Source organism: Chiloscyllium punctatum, chromosome 10, assembly GCF_047496795.1.
Source record: "Chiloscyllium punctatum isolate Juve2018m chromosome 10, sChiPun1.3, whole genome shotgun sequence".
Lineage (NCBI taxonomy): Eukaryota > Metazoa > Chordata > Chondrichthyes > Orectolobiformes > Hemiscylliidae > Chiloscyllium > Chiloscyllium punctatum.
The window spans coordinates 54,550,910-54,571,830 of record NC_092748.1 but is presented as its reverse complement, the minus strand read 5'-3'; the positions used below and the strand labels follow the sequence as shown (position 1 = coordinate 54,571,830).

Below are 20,921 nucleotides of genomic sequence, written 5' to 3'. Positions count from 1 at the left end.
ACATTTTCAAATCCTGATGGAGCCAAGGATCCAGAGGACAAGAAAGGCCTGTTGCCCTCAGGTTTTTGTAGGGCAGGTGGGAGGCAGCTCTAATATTCCATCCAATCTATTTACCACGGTAAATATGTTGGTTAGTGAGCGGATTGAAGTCTCATTGGGAGAACATATTTAGATCTTAAAGGCTGCAAATGCTGTCTGGGGAAGACCCAGATACAACCTGGGGAACCAGTCATGGGCAGCACAGAGAATTAAGAGGGAGCCATGGAAGTGTGAGTGTTGGCAGAGTGTGACCCCAGCCATTGGTACATTGATGCCATCGGGGCAGCAGAGGTTGCAGGGTGAGTCAATTAGGAGATCAGCAGTCTTGATATTGTCACCATTCTAATACTGTGTGTCTGTAGGTTTAAGTAGTTAAAGAAGATAATGGGGGCGCAGGGTGGATACCTGAGCATAAAGAAGGATACAGGTGACAAAAGAGGCTGGATTTTGGGTCCAGTTGAGAATCAACAATCTCTACAGGAGTGCATTGACCCAGGCTTGAGGATAGCAACAGGGAGGAGTAAGGGTCAGAAAAGACCTTGTGGGCTACACTCTCTATGTTCACAAAGTCTTGTGCCCTTTTCACTCATGATTTCATTACTCACTGGTTATAAACTCTGCCAGTAGTCACTGACTTTGAACCTCTTTGCTTCTGGCTCTTTCCAAGAATCAGTTGTGTACATTGGTGAGATCTTACAAACAGTTGCATTGCCACTGCATTGCACAAAATTTCTGATGCCCAATTTTTCAGAGTTGGATAGTACATTCAATTCCAGTAAGAGGCAGCTTCATAGGCACAAAGTGCAGAGAATTTTTCTTCCATTGCTGGACTCACTCTTGGTTCAGAGGATCATCAATCGTATTCATGTAACCATCAAGGCACCAAATGACCATCCAATGAGATTTATTAATAGGAATGATAAGCCATTACGCAACCAAAAGAAGAACTTCATGTGCGTTTTGCTAGAATTACCACAAACATGGATTCTAGTTCTTAATACCTGAAACCTTTATGGACTAATGTGACTTTTAGAAAAGGAAGTGGCAGATTTCATCACATGACTATAAATTAACACAAGCTTTGTGAAACCAATGTATGATGTAAAAAAATTATCTGCACTGATCCATGAGGTAGCTGTAATGAAAAATGTATTATTTATATCAATATTAAGATTGTTTTGGAATTTGGATTTCAAAATAGAGGCAGATACATGCTGATTAGTTCTGTGAAGCTGTTTTTACAAGAAAGGTTCCTTGTAGACCAGTGACTACATGCAGCCCTTGCCAGAAAGCAAGTGACTGCAGACTCCTCTAGTATTGAGGGAAGGATGTTTGTACTGTTGGGTTTAGGACAGAGAGTAAAGGTGCAAGGACATTCATTTTGCTTTCAGTTCAGAAGAGTCTGAGTTTAAGCAAATTCAGAAAACATCAGGGTTGAGTTTAGAAGTTTCTAACCGAGGAATTTCCAGGAGTTCAGAAACAAGTTGCCTCAGCAGCAGGGTTAGTTTGTGAAACTTCTAAACCAAGAGTGTTTGGTTAGAAATGTGCAGATTATTAGAACTGAGCAAGTTTTGGTTATCATATTTGTGAAAAGTTCATGTAGACAGGTTTGGAAATAACTTATCAGATTGCCTTCCAGAATCTATAACAAATGAACTGTAAGGGGTTAGTTAAGCTGAAACTTATGAGTTGATTTCGGAGGGCATTATTGCTGCATATAATTCTCTGTAATGGAAAATGTTGGGAAATAGATTAAAACTTTGTTATGCTGTGCATCTTGAGATCCTTCTAACCATCTTCCATATTTAGATAAGTCTTTCTTATTCTTTTCTGTAATAAACTTCTGTTCTGTAGTTAGAAAGTCTGCAGCCTCTTGTGAATATACCTCAATGACTAACCACCACAATAATTAAATAAATGAACACATTATCCAGCAGGCCAGGTTACATTCAGGGCTCTGACTTATCCAGTCATACCATCAATTGGGATCATAACAAAGCAACAACATCTGCTGTGGCATCTAGAGTCACAGGCAAAAGGATTGATCTCATCCACTTTGGTCTAACCAGGGGAAAATAATTGCTGAAATACTTCATCATTAGTGGATGGCCTGAACACATTAAGGAAATTCCCAAACAAATTTATTCTTCTTGGCCATATAGAGATGAACTAAGGCTATTGAGAAATGTCATTTTCAAATGTGTTCAAATATTTATTTGCAAAATCTTATCTCAAGATCTTAATATCTCATAACCTTCATCCCTTGCTCAACAAGAATTTATCTACTTCTGCCTTAAATATATTTAAGAACTCTGTTCTTGACACATTTTCAGGAAGAGATTTCCAAAGATTCATGACTCTCTGAGAGAAGCAAATTTCCTAATCTATGCTTAAAAAGGGCATAATTTGTAAAAGGTAATGCCTAGTTCTAGATTTCCCAAAAGAGGAAATAACCTCTCTATTCTACTCTGTCAAGACCCCTCAGGATTTTATATATTTCAATCAAACAGCAGTTAATTTGTCAGCAACTATGGGACTGGCAGTATGTAGCTTGCTGGACTAAAGGAAATTTGCTAAATTAATCTGTCATCACCATATAAGCTTTGGCTGTGGTTTTGAAATAAATCTGTAGCAGTAAGCCATCCATGGAACTGCAGAACCATATCCATTACATTATTTGTCCACTGAAACATTATCTGATGTGCAAAGAAAATGCATGGAAATACTTGTCTCTTATTTTTAATCTGTACCCTTACAGATATTTCTTGTTGAAAATATCCTATTCCTTGGAGCAAAAGAGGTGGGTGATGGTGGGAGTCATATTGTGATAGTGTGTGTATCTGTGACAGGCAAGCTTGTAGCTTCAAGAACTCTGAGTGTGACATAATTCCATATGATATCATGGCGTCATACCATGTGACATTCTTGCATAAAGTTACAACCCAAACTTGAATAATCTGAACTCTACTTTGGAATTCATTGGGAAAGGCCTGACAATCAGCCTCTTCAGTGATGAGAGCCCAGACTACATTGAATTCTGTAATAGAGATGTGATGTATTTCACTGTGTGAAATAATGTTCTGATACTGCTGTCCATGGTTCCATTTTTCTCTGGCACCTCCTCCTGCACACTAGTGCCATACTCATTACCAGTGCCACCTTTTATATGTGTATGCACCTATATGAATGCTCCTGCCGACTCGAGGGTATGCTTCTAAGGTGTGTTTGTGTTTTTTCAGAATTATCCTATGGCTGTAATGGCCCCAATATTGATTTTGAAAATGTAATTCATCATGTATTTTAGTCTGCGCATCTGGGAGATGGAAGAAGAAACCAAATGAGCTAGGCTTGAAAAGTAGAAACCTCAGTAGAACTGAGGTTACCCAAAGCATCAGTCTGAAGCATTCGTGAATGGGCTGTTGCACTTTGTAGAGCATTTTACACTCTCCAATCACTATTTCCACATCAAATGCCCATTTTGCTTTGCCTAACTTGCTTTTATCAGCAACTTCATTCATGTCCATAGCTATTTCTTCCATGGTAATAGGCATGCGGAGCTATGGAAATCCACTTCACAAAATATCCTCCTGTGAGCATTAAGAGTCTTTTACACTCATAAAGACAGTAATACCAATTTGACACCAATTACAGCATTTTTGACCTTAACATTCCAACACATTCCCTCTCTTCATCTCAGACAGCAGAATAAGCAATAGGAAGGAACATCCCCCACCTCCACTGCCTTAACGAGCCCCAACCATCACCAATCCCATTAAAGGAGGTGTTTGACCACTTTTTGGATTTGATTCATTTCTGATGTCTGTTTTTCAGTTTAGAAAAGAGTTTGTTGGCCTGTAGCTTAGAGTTTGTGAAATCTACAAGAAGTCATGGGTCACAAAGTGGTTTTGACTTTCGGGGCTTCTATGATCAGCCACTGGCACTGTAATTTCCATTCTTCTTAGACAGCAGTATGAGAGGGCGAATGAACAGAGGTGACACAGTGGAGGGCAAACTGCTTGAGATGGAGAGGGTGGACTTTCTGGGGAGAGAAACTCTATTCTGCCAATTTCCATCATCTTCAGCAAGAGTCTATGTCCACCTAGAGACTTATGGGAACAATTCATTGAAGTTAACCTCCAGAGGAAGGTGATATTTCTATTTTGCACAGGAAGTGATCACAGAAATCTGACACCTATTGTAGGCAGACCTCAGAGCAAGATGACAATAGCATTACCATCATCCTGAATGTCTTTGTGCTGAAATCCTTTCAGGCTGGCGCAGAAACCAACTTCAACTCCATCAACTACTGTCTAAGTATGGTCGCTGACATTGTACATTCAAAGGAAGGATTATACATTGCAATCTATTTTGACAAAGGAAGCAGGAAGAGCATGTATGTGGCTTTGCTATTATGGGAGTGTCTCCCTGATGCTTTATACCACATTTTGCTTTGTGGATATTACATGTAAATTCAAAGATGTGTCACAACCACAAAGGGTTCCTCTTCTTCAATGTACAGCTGGGAGGTGATCATGCAGGTTTATGCTTGGCATTGTAACAGCAGGCATAACATTTTATTCCACCAGTCTCTGTTCCAATTGCATTGGATCTTCTGGGAGAAAGCAGAGTGTGATTACTACTTGAGAAGATGTACCTGCTGATCACTTAACTCAAGACTGTTTGGTCTGCTATACCCTAAACAATCTGATCACTGTGATGAAACAGTCCTTGCCACCAGGTACAGGAGAGTCGCTGAGGAAGAGAAGATAAGACATAGGAGCAAAAGTACACTGTTCAGCTCATTGGTTCTGCTCTACCATTCAATGAGATCAGGCTGATGTGATAATCTGCAATTACTCAGCTTTCCTGCCTTTTCCCATAACCCTGGATTCCCTTGTTCATTAAAATCTGTCTATCTCTGCCTTGAGTTCACTGAATGACCCAACCTCCACAGTCCTCTGTAAAGAATTCCACAGACTCACTGCCCTCTAAGAGAAGAAATTCCTCCTCACCTCTGTTTTAAATATGTGAAACCCTTTTTCTGAAATTATGCCCTCTGGTCCTAAGCCCTCACACAAGGGGAAACAACTTTCCTGCATCTATCCTTTCAAGGCTCTTTAGAATCTTGGATATTTTCAATAGGTCACCTTTGATTTTTCTAAACTCCAATGAATACAGTTCCAACCTACTCAATTTCTCCTCATAAGACTGCCCCTCCATACCCAGGCCAGACTTCCTCTCTAAGGAACCTTCCCTGGATTTCCTCAAATGCTAGCATTACTTTCCTTAGGTAAGGGGACCAAAACTGTTCACAGCCTTCTAGTGTCGTTTGAATAGTGATTTGTATATTTTAAGCAACTCCCTATTTTTATCCTCCATTTTCTTTGAACTTGTATGCCAGGTTTTGTGTACGAGACCTGCCAAATCTTTCTGTGCTGTAGCTTTCTACAATTGTTCTCCATTTGAATAATGTTCAGTCCTTCTGTTCTTCCTGCCCAAGTGCATGACCTCACATTTTCCCTCAATATACTCCATCTTAGTGGTATGGTGTAAAGACAACAATCTCTCCCCCACTGTTAGAAAATAAAGGTGCTGGTCATCAACATCAGGAAGTTGAGCAAAGGAGATGCCCCTGTCTGTAACAATGGTGCTGAGGTGAAGATGGTTGAAAGCTTCAAGTTCCTCGGAGTTACCATCAATAATCTGTCCTGGTTCATCCACATCGATGCTACATTCAAGAAAGCACACTCATGCCTCCACTTCATCAAAAGGCAAAGGAAATTCTTTATTCTGTTCTTTTACCCTGATGTGCTTAAATAAGAAATGGCTGCATGGATAACACACAAAACAATACTCTGCACTGCATCTTCTTACATGTGACAATAACAAATTAAATCAATTCTATCATGTTTTGCCCTTATTCACTTAACCTGTTAATATCCCTCTGAAGACACTCTGTGTCATCCTCACCACTTGCCTTCCAAAATATTTTTGGGTCATTCACAAACCTGGCAATAGTGCATTCACTTTTCTCATTCAAATGATTAAAACATATTGTAGATAATTTTTCTCCTACACTGATATCCATGGCACTCACTAGTTATGGGTTTCCATCCTGAAAATGTCCAACTTACCCCACCTCTGTCTTCTATTAGATGGCAATCTTCTATTCATTTTAATATATGACCCCAACACCATTTAGCTTACATTGAATCGCTGCAGTAACATGATGGACATCAACTCTAGCTACTCCTGTAGTTGTCATAAAAGTTAAAGCTTATGAAAGAAAATCCAAAAAAAAACCCACAATATTCTGACCCAGGTTTATTTTTTTTAAAAATCTGATTATTAGCTTCTAGCTACAGGTAAAGAATTAATTAAAATAAAAACAGCTTTTATAAATTCCCCCTTACACATTCAGACAGACCAATATTAATAGGAAAAACAACACATAGGTAGAGGGAAAATTGGCAAAACAGTTCTGTAATCTTTGTTCACAAGATTTGTTGGGCTGGTTCTCACTGATCCAAATGTTTCTCTTTGCCCTTTGTTTTTATGAATGCTTCCACTGGTTTGCAAGAGGCACAGGGTGGCTAGTTCATTATGACAGATTCAAAGTTACAAGTTGCACTAACTGTTGAATAAATGTGTGAGCTGGTTTTCTTCTGGTTTAATGTGGTTTACTGCAGAGAACTGAGAGAGAGGTTTTTGGCTGCTGCAGACTGGCTGATTTCTCTCTGTCTTGTGCACAGTCCAATGTGTTCAGCTACGGGACAAACAATTACCTGGATGCAAAGTTTGTGAGAAGATTTGTAGCTCCGGTGCTCGTTGTTGAGGTTCTGCTCGCCGAGCTGGGAATTTGTGTTGCAGACGTTTTGTTCCCTGTCTAGGTGACATCCTCAGTACTTGGGAGCCTCCTGTGAAGCGCTTCTAGATAAATGCCGGAGGAAACATCACAGAAGTGCTTCACAGGAGGCTCCCAAGCACTGAGGATGTCACCTAGACAGGGGACAAAACGTCTGCAACACAAATTCCCAGCGCGGCGAATAGAACCACAACATTACCTGGATGTTGGCAGGCAGGGGACCTTTGTCATTGATAATTGGTTCCTCATCCACAAACCAATCACTTCACTCATAAACAACCCTTCAGCTCCAGTTACTCTGCACATTGCTGGAATCCACAGCTACACAAACAAAGTTCATAATAGGTGTCAAATTGCTTACTTTCAGAACATGCAGCCATCGTTGCAAATTCCTGCATTTTAGAACAGTTGTTTCTCATTTCACTCCACTGTTAATAAAAAGTACAAAAATAAAAAGACATGGGCATCAAAGTATTTTGCTTTTATATTAACAGCAAAAGTAATAGCATATCAATCCAACCTTCTTCACTTGTGCCTCTGCCTAACAGCCCTGTACCATTCACCTAATGGTGATGGTCAATGCTCTTGTATTCATAGTGACTACGATCCTATTTTTTAAGTTTTGTACGGATCTGCCAAGTCTACATTGACCATATGGTAAGTTTGCAGAAATTGTTTCCATCAAACCCATGAATTTTCTCTGATGTAGTAAATTTAGTAGGGGTGGGAAATGTATTCAGTAAGATATTGGAAGATTTTCTCCATAGCTCCTAATGTAAATGATTAAATTGACAGTTCTATTAACTATTTAAAATCGACACACAATCACTAAAAAGATGTCCTCAGTTTATTTGTTATCTAAGTGTGATGGCTAAGAATGATAAATGGAATAACCCAATGTCCCACTGCTATGTAATGGGTACTTTATTTTTACTGTGACAGTTTAGGAACCTAAATTGTCTTTCATTTCATGCATCTATTTATGCCAAAGATAGCGTTCTGTGAAAGGACATGAAGGAACCAGCTCCTACTGTCCTGAAACCAGTTACCAAACGATAAATATAAACAACCTCCTTCTTTACTGGAAGAACTGGCCCTCAAACAGTGACTTTGCATGATGGCAAGGCTATAATAGGAAACTTGGAAATGGAACACCAAAGATACTATGCTTTATTGCTCCAGGGAGAAATGTAATTGAGCCCCACTGTCATAGACAAGTACCACTCTTAAGTGCTGCATATTTCATTACTCAGATTTACTTTTTGTGGAAGGCATTAATTTCCACAACTTTTTATTTACTGGAGAGAAAAGTATGAAAGACATTTCAATGCTCCCCAGAATCATACAATACTACCTTAATCGTCACTAGTGAGGTCTGTATATTTATTTTTAACTGACCTGTTTAGACACACCTTAGAGGCAGTAGGACTTTAACCTGAACCCTCTGGCTCAAAGGTAGCAAGAGTACCACTGCACTACAAGACTTTCAAGATGAGGTGTGTGTTTACTTGCAAACATTGATTACCAGTTTACAGAACAAATATGTATACAAGCCAAATCATGTATCAAGTGTATCATCCAGGCGCCCTGACCTGAGAATTACTGAGGAACTGTAATCATGATTGGGTAATGGATACAATCCAGTCAATGAAGGGCAATGGCAAGGATATGTTTCACAATAATTTACATTTTGTGAAAAGACTTCATTCACTTACAATCTGCTTGACACAAGGTTGACTGCATACATATTAGAAACAACCAACATTGCACCAAATCCAAATAACATCCAAATAAAGTAACGATCTTAAGAAAGATATTTGCAGAAAATAATAATGCCACTCCTGAAATAATGAACTAGCATCAGTGCCATTGTGTACAGCACCACATTGATATACAAATCTAGTTCTGCATTTTAACACCTTCACTAACTGCAGCACAGTATGCAAACAGGAGTGAATACAGACAGACCAATTGCCAATATAGCAAAGTAAGTCCTATATTGTTTAACAGATATTCATTACTGTATGAGTGGAACTTTATTGCACATCAATAATCGAATTTAAGTGATGGCAATACCAGAGTCAATACATCATAACATTAAACCAAAACAAAACAAAGGTAATGGGTTTTCCATGCCCATAAAGGTCTTTACAAGAATATATTTTACAAACATAAATATGAGCTGCTAACCTTTAGAAATTTTCAGTTTAACAATAAATGAATTGTTAAGTCTAAAGGTTTACCATTGGCTGGAACCTTATACAGCTGCTGGCAGTGGCAAATGAGATATGCGGAAGCATTTGATCGTGCAGGAAGATTAATTTCAGCTTCCTGATGGCAGACCAAAAATAGGATATCAGCATTGAAGTGGATTGAAGGCAGGTCAAGCTCTGATGGGAAGCTCTGAAAACCTATTTGTCACACATTAGCATGTCATACACTCAACACTATTTTGCCAGATTACATGGTACTTTTGCAATTAGTTCACCAGCAAATGAGAAACACATGACTTCAATTTTATAACTGATTAAAGCTAGTGTGCAGCAGATGATGTAGTTTTCCTGGTGTATTTAGACTGTGTAAGAAGGGGAAGTGGTGACGTAATGATAATGTCACTGAATTAGTAGTTCAGAATGCCAGGTTAATGTAACATGGGCTTCAATCCCACCGTCACAGATAGTGAAATTTAAACAAAACAAAAATCTGGACTGAATAAGAACTTCTTTTCCTTCATGAGCAAACTTATTGGATCATAGGAGAGGGGATATTTGTTGTAAGAGATGTCCACAGCTGACTCCTGAGATCTATTTTGGGAAATATGCTACCCCAAGCCCTTCTTTAATACTAGTTCACAGGGCTTACTAATATTAAGTAGTGAATGATTAACTACTCTTAAATCTTCTGCAGAACAGACACATACTTGAGTACAAAGGGTAATAGGTTACATTAGCTGAAATCTAGTTAACTACATTAACACTAGGCCAAAGACATTGTTACCTGCCCGAGGGATTGGAACTCTATGCCACATAGCTGCACACTGATGAGCAACTAACAACAAAACTGAGTAGCTTCTCCCAGAAGTAGTGATTTAAATATGAGTGAGTGGAACTATTCCAATGCTTCTGTGTTAACCCTTTCTGGCCAACTGTCTGATACAATATCTATAACCAGGTTTTTCCCTTTGTTTAATTCAATATACATTTGGTAAACAAGAATATCAAGTATATCCCTTATTTCCTCAAGTCTCTGAATGTACACATTCTTCTTGACTTGTGTGAGTAAATAGTTGTTTGCTTGAGGATGATCTACTTATGTGTTGTTCTTTATCTTTCTGAGCCACTAGCTGATCTTTAACAGCTTGATTTCCTTCACTGAAGATGTTTATTGTAGATTGTTCTCCTGTTTGGAGGATATTTAATTTACTCAAAGCATGCAATAGAAGGCAATGTGGTTGGTGAAAGAAGCAATTCCCTTCTTTTGATATTGTCACAAGGTAGATTAAGGTGAAGATCTTCCACTGTGACACATATTCCATTATTTTCAGTGTGCAGTATTGGTAATCTCTTCTCAGTGGTGTCCTCTGGACAGATCATTATCATTATAAGTTCACTAATTGCATCAGGTGGTGGTTCTGCTGGAGCTGTTTGGAGGTCAAGTTCTAGAAGGTTTTCACAGGCAAAGCACAAGACAACAGCTGTTTTCCGCCCTGTGAAATATGTAGTATTTTCTATGTTAGCAACGTAGAAGAATTGTTTAATACCAACACAGTTGGTCTCATTCACTGTGAGCTTCTTTCTGCCAGCATTCCTTTGTCTTCTTGTTTCTGACACATGCCAAATTGATCACTGGTAGATTTCTTCTTGGATGAATGGAATCCTCCACTGAATTTTAAAATTTTAGGGCATGACATGTTTTCCAGCCCAGATGTGAAGACTTCTGACTCTGGATGACATAGGCATGGTCTGCAAACTGAAATTTTTTATATCTTAAATATTCCTTTAATCTTAGGGGTCATTTCACCTGGCCCATATAATATCAGATTTTTAGGTTGAAACTTTGTTTCTTTCAGCCAAGGAACCTTATCAAATAATAGTGATTTTATGTTAAGCTGGAATTGAGTTTAATTCCGTTGACGTAGATGAGCTCTGTCATGTCTGGTTGAGATGGGTTGCCCTAGGAATGGCTGTAGCATTTCTTCAATAAGCTGTATCTTATCATAAAGATGCATTCTAATGGAAATGTATCTTTGGAGTCATGAGTTTATTCAAACAGTATTTGATGTAAAATTTTAGCTTCAATGTGACAGTAACCAACACTGTTTCTGTTGTGGAAATATTTCTCATTTTGAAAACATTTTCTTGCAAAAGTTACATTCTTGTGCTGGAGTCAGATATTGCTTCTGCTTTTCTTTGCTGCATATCTTGGACAGTAACTCCTATCTTCAATAGATTTGAACACTTTTTGCACAATCCAATAATTGTTTGGAGAATTTCTACCTTCTAAAATTATCAGGTTCTGATAGACTACTGTAGTAAATTTGTTCTTCTGTTCCCCAGATGTTTTTTCTGAAGTTTAAAAATAAAACTCAATTTCTAACACAATCTGGATAACCTTTTCACATGTGAGTTCTTCCTTTAAAGTTGGTAAGTTTGAAAGAGATGAATTAGAAATTTTGATAACAAGTCTGTCCCTAACCAGTTCTCGTTGTAATGTTTCATGTTCACAAGTTTCAGACAATGGAAAAAGATCATTGATGAAGTTGTCAACAGATTCTCTCTATTGAATTGCTCTTGCTGTAAGATAATTAGCTCTTAAAGGAAAATAGTTGTCAAATAAGTTTCAGACATTATCAAAGATATCAGTATCTTCTTTTACTTTTGTCTATTAATAACATAGCCTGATATTGGTCCCACAGCATAAAGCAGCATGTTGACTTGTTCTGCTTATGATTTGCTGTGTAAACCTGAAGCAATCTTGTATCACATGAATTGTTTCTTCCTTGCCAATTATATTAATTTTCTGTCTTAAATATCTGTAACATAGAATCTGGGTGGAGGTGTAAAGACTTTCTTCATTTCTTTGTTAAATTCAATTGTTCACTTTAAAAAATGAAAGCTTATTAACGTTATTTGAATTCTACTGTATCTTCAGCCTTTCATTGTTAAATTTGAATGGTGGTTTAAATTCAGTTGCTACATAGGTTGTTGGAGAACTTCCAGCTGTAAAAACATTATTTGAAATTGTAAATAAATTTTAATTACCGATAAAGCTAGATAAGATCTTCTAATAAATCTTTCCTATGTAATTAGTTGTTATTTAGTAATGTTCTTGAACTTCTTTCTTCAAATCTTCTTTGATATTTTTCTGTGTTTTGAATTGCAATCTCTACTGAAAAGCTGTTTCTTTAATAAATCTTTTAAAAAATTTAGAAATGTTTCCAGTATTGTAAAATCTAAAAATCTTTTAGTAAGTAAAATTTTATCTTCTCAATATAAACATTTAAAATGGAAGTTTCACACTTCTTGTACTTCTTCTGTGTATATCTGGATCTTTTTTGACAATATAGAGAACTCAAGCCACTCCATCTTTTTCACATATTGTTTTTCACCTTTATGTCTCTCAAAATGATGTCTGTCCTTTTTTGCTGCATTGTTCAATTAAAAAAATGTTTTGCTCTTAATCTCACTAATGATGCCGCCAGTTTGAAGGAATTTTAAATAATGGCCTCCCCAATAATTTATTATGGCATATATAATAATCTTGACCGCACTATTAACGATGCTCATTTTAAAAGAAAGGTTTTTCTGAGTTCTACTTTCTGTTAGTATTCTGGGACAGAATGGAATCATAATATTTAAAATACTGAAGGGATTATTTAACCCATTACATCTGTACGGCTCCTGAAAGAGCTACCCAGCTAGTCCCATTTTCCAGCACCATCTTCGTAGCCCTTTGACTTCAACACTTTCAAATACATATCCAACTCTCTTTTGAAACCTCACATGTGATCCACCTCTACCATTCTCCCAGCTTTACCTACACTCCAAATCCAATCAATTCTCTAAGTGAAGAGGTTTTTCCTCATTTCACTCCTAGCTCTCTCACTGATATTCTCACATTTTTGTGAAGTTTTCTCTTTGTTTTGGTGTGCATTCTTTGTATTCCTGGTGTTTTCTTCACTTTAGACAACAGTCCACACTGTTGGCACCATTCTGTAAGCGATGTCTAGCACCTTGTTCTGCTGGGTTCTTCTTTGGGTAGATTTGTTGCCACAAGTCCTTGTCATACTAGTGTACAACTTACTACTGGTGAAGGATTAACCACATAAGAGGCATATACCTGAGTAGTAAGAAGCAGTTCATTACATAATATTAAGATAACAGGTTACATTAGCTTAAAACAGGGGTGGGCAATTAATTCTTCCAAGGGGCCACAGTAGAAACCTGAGGTGGGTTCGAGGGTCGAACCAACAATAAATTGAACATAATTCTGCTCAGTATTAATTTTCTCCCATTGTAAAAAGTACTAAATTATATAGTTTGCACTGAAACTTATAATCAAAGGAATAAGGATATTATGTTACAATAAAGATATGAAATTGTGGAGTAGATTAAATATAGAAGAAATAAACAGTAAAAACAATAATTTCAGTATTTCATTTTATTTTTAACATGTTAATCTCACAAACCAATAATGAAAAGTATTACAAACAACAAACAACTCTATACAAAAAGCAATAAGTGCATTTGATGTTTTTCAGTTCATTTTACTTGTTTCATGAGAAAAATCCAGTGTGTTTTGGGCTTGAACAAGTGCACTGAAATCTGGGTGAATGTCTGAGGTGGATATGCGAAGGACAGCTGAGAGGTGATCATCAGTGATAGAGGATCTGTATTTGGATTTGCTGAACTTCATCACTGAGAATGTCTGTTTGCATATATAGGAAGATCCAAAGAGGACTAGAATCTTCTGAGCATGCCTCCTCATGTGTGGAAAGTTCTCCTCTTTGAGGGAAGAGTAAAAATCAAGCAGTGAGACTGACCTAAAGTACTCTGCCAGAAGTGTGTCAGACTGCAGGTCAATGAGTTCAAGTTGAACATCACTAGGTGCATTCTCCACATTGCATGTAAATGGGGAAAAAATCATGTGCGTTTCATTCTCAACTGTTTTAAAGTCTTGAAATCACCTTAAAAATTCGCCATGCAGTGCTTCTAATATAGATTATTACCTGTGGAGGTGCTCAGCTGAAGGTGCGGCTTCCTTCAGTGTTGGCAAGTGGGTGAGAATGTTGTCCTCGATTTGGCTTGAGAGAAGATGCAACTTTCTCATAAAAGCCTTCACCTAGTTGTACATTTCATGCACAAAAAGGCCCTTGCACTGCCGTTTCACATTTAGTTCATTCATAAGTACAGTCACATCAACAGCAAAAAAAGGTCTGCAATCCAGTCTGCATCTGAAAGCTGTGGAATGCCATTCCCTTTCTTCACACAGAAATCTTGAATCTCTTCTCTCAGGTCCCATACACTTTTCAGCATTTTGCCCAGGCTGAGCCACCTGACAGCTGTGGGTAGCCTATGTCACGATGTTCAGTCTCATTTTCCTCCAAAAGTGCAACAAACTGAGTGTGATTCAAAGCACTTGCCCTGATAAAGTTAACTATTTTAGTTACAACATCAACCACATGGTTAATTTTTAACACTGACTTACACAACACTTCCTGATGTATAATACAATGCAAAAATACCAATTTCTGTTCAGGTCAATTTCTGTCACTTTATCCTGCATTCTCTTTAAGAGTCCAACATTTTTTCCCATTAGATTTGGAAAACCATCCGTTGTCACACCCGCCAGCTTGTCCCATTTTAGTCCAAACATGCATTTACCTCCGTGAACAAATCATTACCAGTTGTTGTTCCTTTCATTGACTGCATGGCTGCCAGCTCCTCCGTGATTTTAAAGTCCGTAGTTATCCCACGTAGGAAGATGAGTAGCTGGGCTGTGTCACATACGTCGCAGCTCTCATCCAAAGCCAAGGAAAAAAAGTCAAAGTTGACCGCTCTGTGCTGCAGCTGAAACTCCAGATTTCTCGCGATGTCCCCAATCCATCTCGTTACGGTGCGTCAAGAGAGGGGCACATTCTGAAATGCCTCCTTTTTCTCCGGGCATATTAGTTCTGCAGAGTCCAACAGGCACTCTTTAATAAACTCTCCATCAGAAAACAGTTGACTGTTTCTGGTGATTTTGTGGGATGTGACATAACTTGTCTTGGCGTGAGCTGACATTTTGAGGGCTAGCCAGCAAGCATCACTTTTAGCTGTTCACGCACGCACATACACGCGCATGTGCGTCCATACCTAAATAAAAAAAAACATCCTTTTCAAAACAAAAGCAACACAGTTGTATTGCGTGCATGGTGTAAATACTTTTTCATTTATGTTCTAATTTAAGATTGACCTCATGCGGGCCGGACAGGAACGACTGAAAGGTCGGATATGGCCTGCGGGCCGTAAAATGCCCAGGTCTGGCTTAAAAGGTCCAAATAAACATGTTGGACTCTCACCTGTTGTGGTGTGACTTTTAATATTAGCTTAAGACTGTTAACTATGTGTCATGGAAATTAAATTGACTCGACTCAATCATTAGCAAGAGCAACCAAAAAGAGCTTTATTAATCTTAACCTCTGCATTGCAGAGGGGCAACCTGCACTTGACATCAATGCCTTGTGCAAGAGCCCTGAGCATAATTCATATACTTGTCTTATACTGTTTCTTATCACGCTCTCAAGGACAAAGGCTGTGAAGATATTCTTTTCATTTTCTTGTTGTGGGCATACTGTTCTTATATTTTTCTCTTGTTGAATGTTTAGAAAGTTCTGCGGTGACAAGCTGTCCCTCGACTACAGACTTCAGCAAAGTGTCAGAAAGTTTTAATTTTAGTAAAGCATTATCTTTCAGATTTCAGAGTAAATGTTAATTTTGTTAATTTTCCATTACAGTATGTTAACACTAGATAAGAGACAGTATTATCTCCTAGGAGATAGTAACTCATTGATGATACATTAGTCAGAGTGTGGTGCTGGAAAAGCACAGCAAGCCAGGCAGCATCCAAGGAGCAGAAGAATTGACATTTCGGGCAAGAGCCCCTCATCAGGAATGATTTTATATTGTTGATATGTTGTTGAAGAATGCAGAACAGCTGCTAACAAAACCCAGACTGATTTGTCCCATGGACAATATATATTCTTGAATTAGCTTTTTAAAACAGAGATAGATAAGTTCTTGATTAGTAAGGTGATCTAGGGTTATGGGGAGAAGGCAGGGGAAAGGGGTTGAGAAACATATCGGCCATAATCAAATAGCAAAGCAAACAAGATGGACTGAATGGCCTAATTCTGCTCTGATATTTTATGATGTTACAGTCTTTTCCAAAGCTTCTGAGTTAATCCTTTCAAGTCAGCTGCTTTGTACGTAGATGTTGGTGATGGTAGTGTAGGGGGACCAAGGTATGGCTGACTGAGGGAGGGTGGATGGGTTGCAGTGGATCTAGAAAGGCTCATGGGAGGCAAACAGATGAAGGTGGACTACACATGAAAGGTTAAGACAATAGGTGAGACATGATTGTTGGGAGATCCAGAGTCATACAGAGAAGGTGAATGCTGAGGTCTTTTGAGTCGAATATAACAAGAACAGGTGACAAGGACCAAGGTGGAAAGGTCAAAGGTGACTAAGGAAGGAGTGACAGTTTTGTTTATCCAGTTGAAGGGGGAGGGGGTCTGCGGGAAGGGGAACATGAGCAATTGGTAGCAGCATTTGAGGTTATTAGAAATGGGCTGTGGAAGGGAGAAGGAGGCTCTGAAAGTTTCAGAAGCAGCTGTAGTCTCAAAACATACATGCAAATAGCCAGACTGAAAGAGTGATGCTGCTGAATTAGAGGGAAGGAATACCTGTCCCACAGCATTTAAACATGCTGTCTAGACCTCAGAAGACGTGTGGCAATGGTGGTGTTGTTGATTTACTTTCTGCTCAATTGGCTGAGCACCTCATCTAATTGGCTGGCTGTCACATCATTGTGTATGGCCAGTCGTCCCATCTTTAAACAGAAGTCTTACTTTTTCTGATCCTGGACATTGAGCAGCACGAGAAGATTCTTGCCATAGTTTTAATAATTCTCAATAAATTAAACATATGACTTCAGACCGACAATGTTGTCTACACTTTTCAGGCATCACTTTGGGTAGGTCATTAGTATGGGACTGTGTGCTGGACAATACAGAACATGTCCACTATTATGCCATCTAGGCTGTAATGCTGCTTTCACATTGGTACTGCCATTATCAACCTGAAGACTGCAGTTAATGCTTTATTTAACTGCTCGCAGCTGAATATGACTCAGCAACAAGGAGAGCAATCCACCAGCATTATCTAAAAATAATCAGCAATTACTTCATGATGAAGAAACCTAGAGGCAGAGGAAACTATGGCACAGAAGGAGGCCACTCAGTCTATACCGTTGTTGATTGATTTCTCTTGGCTGTGTCACTGCATTTTGTTACAAAGACAAAGGCATAGGGTGGGATGTAATTTTAAAAGTCATTTGCAAAAGAAACAAATGGGGTGTGAGGGAACCTTTCTTCACAGAGTGAGTAGTCAGAGATGGAAAGCACTGCCTGAACATGTGGTGCAGGGAGGTTCAATTGAAGCATTCTACATTGGTTAAAGGACTGTTTGAATAGAGGCAGTGTTTAGGCTTATAAGGAAAATTCTGAAGAATGGCACTAACTCATATCACATAACACATGGTCAGCAAGGTGGCACAGTGGTTAGCAGTGGTTAGCACTGCTGCCTCACAGTGCCAGAGACTCGGGTTCAATTCCCACCTCAGGCAACTGTCTATGTGGAGTTTGCACATTCTCACTGTGTCTGTGTGGGTTTCCTCCGGATGCTTCAGTTTTCACCCACATTGCAAAAATGTGCAGGTCAGGTGAATTGACCATGCTAAATTGCCCATAGTGTCAGGTACATTAGTCAGAGGGAAATGGGTCTAGGTGGGTTGTTCTTCGGAGGGGCGGTGTGGACTGGTTGGGCCAAAGGGCCTGTTTGCACACTGTAAGTAATCAAATCTAATCTAATATATTCAAAGAGTTACTGCAAAATGCTTGGGTCAAATGGCCTCCTTCTGGGCCATAACAATTTTCTGTGATTCTGTAAGATGGTGAATAAGGCACATCATGGTTGGAAAAGAGCCACTGGCCATTAGTTTAAAGGTCAACTGGCAGTGCGCAGCAGGTCAATAGAGAGGTAGCATTAAAAGGCTTCAGGAACATTGTAAATATATTGAATGAGTAGCTACTGCGGATGGAGGAGCCATCTCCATTCTTGACAGCCCAAATCCTCCCAATGTGTTCACCACCTCCTCAAATATTGGTACAGGGAATGAAAAGCCTATGTAACCATCTATTAGGAACAATGACAGAAGCATGGGCTGGAGGTACCACAGCCAATGATATTAGTGCCTCAGGCTGAAAGAGACAAATGCCACAATACTAGAGTCTTCACAATCTTAGGTGAACCGATGATTCCCAGTTGTGTGCTTTCACCTTTATGAACAAATGAAAGCATAATCCAGGTGGAAAACACCAAATCCCTGTCAGCAATATATGGTATTTCAATAACTGAGTCATTCCAGCCTGTAGTAAATAGGCCAGGTTAAATTCCTTGGCTGTTTTAAGCCAACAATGCCAAGAAAAATACATTTTCTTTAATTTTTATTTTAGTTATAATTATTCATTAATATTACAACTTCTTGCAAAGAAATAATGCAATAAAGGAAAAATCTTTAGGCAGTCAATAATTAGGTATCATTATACATTCCTTTAGCACTGAAGATTATCAGTGATTCAAAAGTATTATGAAGCTGCTGTTTAGTCTAAGATCTGAAACATCTTTCTCGTTTAAATAATTTTTCAAAAAATAAATCCCTTATTAACATTACTTTATGTTAGGTGGTTAGGTAATGTTGACAGGGAAGCTTTCCATCGGACCTGGGTCAAAAGAAGTGCATCTCAGTACTTCAAAGAGTTATAACTCTAGCAGTTTAAAACCACTATTTATTACCTGAACTTTACAATCAGGCATTATTAATCTTTACCTGACACTAAAGTATGTTAATATATGACCACACAGATTCAAAGGCAGAGTTCCACAAGCTTTATCTGATGAGGCATGTCTGCCTGTCAGTTAATCTTTTGCTGACTGTAAATAAAAAAAATTGCTAAATGGGCTGCCTAAAGTTTCACTTAAACATTAGCATTACATACATAAACAATAGAACTACTGTAACCTGTGGGATAACAAACACAATGTTACCTCAGAGGAAAAGAAAATGTCCTTCTATTCACAATATAAAAACCTACTTTATATTACTCGAAAAGGTAGTGCACAACAGCACAATGGAAAGAATGCAACATTGTAAAATCTTAAAAGTAAATAGTGACATTTCAAAGAGATGGGAACTAATGGAGCAATGAAATCTGTTCTAGCAACACAGAAAACACCAATCTTTCAGCACTGTACTGCTTGAAGGTAAGCAGCAGGGGGCTCATCAGTATCAGCCTAGTATTAAAGCTGCTCTACCCATTTTAGAATGATTTCACCAAGCTCACAAACAAAGCTACCTTTTGAAATGGACACCACAGTTTTAGTAAACAACATCAGCTGTGCTAACAATTTTTCATGAATGAAAACCCACACTTATCAAAACTACAATTGTTAGGATAAGTAATGTACTTGCAGCCTTAACTATGTTCTAATTGAATATGATATTGCATTTCACTTCCTAAATCCAAAATTATAATCTGCTAATAAGCAAAACAATGTGGATTGGCAGAAATAATAATTAAGGAATTTCCCTAATTCCTATACTTTAACAATTTGGGGGAAACACCTTTAATTCTTGTGAAGAAATACTTTGTTTATATATATTTATGTTTTCTGTGATAAAAAATAAATTAATTGAAAGCACAAAAATTCTAGCTGCAGGTTACAAAAGTGGTTACAGAATGAAACAGCATCAAATGCACAGCACATTAATTATTGAACATCTAGATTTTGCATTTTTCTAAATAAATGAACATGCTTATCAGAGAGAAATAGTTAAAAGGGATGTCAGTCTTTTTTACATATTGGAAACATTGTCGTATCCTTAACAAAGAGATGAAACTTTAAAGTACGAAGAACCACAGAAAAACCTAGATCATTATAAATGTAGTATAATATTTTTGCTAATTTAGGAGACCAGATCCATTTATGGCATGTTCCACTGTTTAATAATGACATTTAGCTATGCATTGATTTGAAATACCAGTGCTAGCCTCATTGCGTTAACATAGATAATTATCATCATGCATTGCAGCTAATTTGGAGCTTCCGTTAGCTGGCTATCTTTTCTAGTTTTTTTCTGGTAATACACTCTCCAGTTACAGCTATTATCTCAAACTCTCTGCTTTTCTCCAACTCACCTATGCATCATGATACAATTTCCTGTTTATTATTTTAGAATCCAGAATGGATAGCAATAGAACGCATTCGTAGAGACTATTGTGTTTGTGAAAAAGACTACAAATGCTAAAAATGACTAGACATGTATTCAGAAATGTTCTTACCTTTTATTCCTGTACTTTATTATAATATCTACAATTTCTTCTATCTGGCTGTCTGGTAGTGGGATTGGGTGTCGTTTATGTCCATTATATTCTCAATGATGGTGTTTTTGTGGCCAGTTACTCTTGTGTGTTCAGATCCAATGCTAGCAGGATCAAGACAGCAAAGATTTATGGCACTGGGTCTGAACTGCACCATAGAGCTTACCCCTCAGCCCCCACCCCCCCACCACCTCTACCCCATCCCTCGACACCGGGCTTGATTTTGTGTCATTATCAATCAACTAGATGTTTGAATTTGTATTATCTGCAATTAAATATAAATATTTTATATATTTCATGCAGTTTACAGCACAGAGT

General features: G+C 38.2%; 1 long non-coding RNA gene across 1 annotated transcript in view; it reads right to left on the bottom strand.

The window, feature by feature from the left end:
• LOC140482162 (uncharacterized) overlaps positions 1-20,713 on the bottom strand; it is a 127,977-nt gene extending 107,264 nt beyond the window's left edge. The window contains exon 1 of the long non-coding RNA XR_011961676.1: positions 20,565-20,713. This is a non-coding gene — a long non-coding RNA (uncharacterized lncRNA). The remainder of the gene's footprint in view (positions 1-20,564) is intronic.
• Between the last annotated feature and the right edge of the window lie 208 nt (positions 20,714-20,921).